This window comes from Limulus polyphemus, unplaced genomic scaffold (genome assembly GCF_000517525.1).
Source record: "Limulus polyphemus unplaced genomic scaffold, Limulus_polyphemus-2.1.2 Scaffold68, whole genome shotgun sequence".
Classification (NCBI taxonomy): domain Eukaryota; kingdom Metazoa; phylum Arthropoda; class Merostomata; order Xiphosura; family Limulidae; genus Limulus; species Limulus polyphemus.
In genome coordinates, this window is record NW_013665678.1 from 1,350,634 (window position 1) to 1,352,421 (window position 1,788).

Here is a 1,788-nt window from a genome sequence, read left to right on the forward strand (position 1 = left end):
CAGTGGGCAGCTTTTGAAAGTTAAAACTGCAAGCGTAATACATACAAATAACGTAACACTGTGTCGTATTTACTTAACGTAGGGCAGTTGTGCTATATCCTAGGGGAGAGCATAATTATTAATTAATAGGCATTATAGGCCAGAGGAAATTTTGCGCCCCTTCACACCTGCGCCCTGGGGCGACTGCCCCCCTCTTGCTACTCCACTGTTGCTTACTTTAGGCATATCTTGATTTATTTGTAGAAGAGTTTGAGTCATTAGTCTTTCATAGGTATAAACACGTTGGTAAACACCAATTGTCGTCATGCCAGACGAGGCCTAACTATTTTTCAAAATGTAAAATACCAAAATAACCTTCAAATCAAGATAAATTACCTGCACATTATTTAATGAAATTCATTTTCAATTATTTATTCTTTAAAAACACTGAATAAGCACTTAATCACTACATTTTTACCAGATCTTGTTTACTACAACCTTGTGATGTTTGCACACTCCTCTTGCATTGAAAATTCTTAAAATGATTTTCAATGTTGGTTTTAAGCCTAGTTCCTACTTTGTTCCATTAACTGTGCAGCCAGCCTTAAAAACCTTGTTACAGCCTGGTAAGAAAGCTGAGCTCCTCTTTGGATGTTTCCATTGCAAGTATAAAGAAATTGTTTTGATAAAAAAAAAAAAAAACCGAGTGTCACATTCGTTACGTGCCTCAGACGTGCTGCTTTGATGAATGGCATAGATTTTTAAGCATTTTGCTACAAAATATGAAGTTTCAAGAATTTTATGCCCAAAATTATTAAAATATAGATATTCATATAGAAAATAAGAAATATGTTTTGCCAAATCTTTGAGGAAGATTTGCCTCCTTTTCTTCCTCTGACAAACTACAACTGCTTCACATACACATCGTTTTATGTTCTACAATAATAAGGTTTTACTTGCATCAAATAACTCTTGGCATTTTCATAAATGATCTCTGGAAACTTGTCTGGAATAACTGCCTTTCTTATCACAAAAATGAAACGCATAATTTACCTAGTTATGAATTAAGCAAAATTAGAATGTTAGTGCAAGATAGAGATGAACAGATACTAATTCAGTTATGAAGTCAACTATTAAATTAAAAATAATTCTACTGTGATTATGCAACCACGGAAATAAGTTTGCTATAAACTTACTCTAATCGTTAATTTTATGTCAGAGGCTAACGTTAGGCCTAGAAGTTGATGTTAAAATAATAAACTGTTTTCCATTGTGCTACAGTACAATCACTGAAAATATTTTTCAGGTTTTCACATCGCCAGCATTGAATAGAACTGTTGCGTATCTGCTCGTTTGTTAATTTCCGGTATAAATTCTTTCCCAGTGACTTCAGCGATACAAGTCCCTTTTTGATTAAAACTAGTTTATTCTTTCTCGTTACAAACTTGGTAATACACTTAATTTCCACAGTCAGTTTAACTTAACTACTTTTATAAAAACACGCTATAATTCACAGGGATTCACACACTTACGGCTTGACTCGATTATATCTATCTTCAATTTCTCTATCTATGCAATTATTATCTCGCTTTATTTGCCGGGCTTACATACTAAAATAGAGGGCGTCTGGAACAGACTAGAGTTGTCAGGACAATTCATGATTCTTCTAGAATATCATGACTTCAGAACTATACAATAGTGAACAGGTTATCCCTTTGTACTTTATATAATCAGAATAATGGTCCTTTTTAATTTTTTTTTTTTTTTGCCAAATACAGTTTTCCTGGTTTATATAAAAAGAAAGTATTT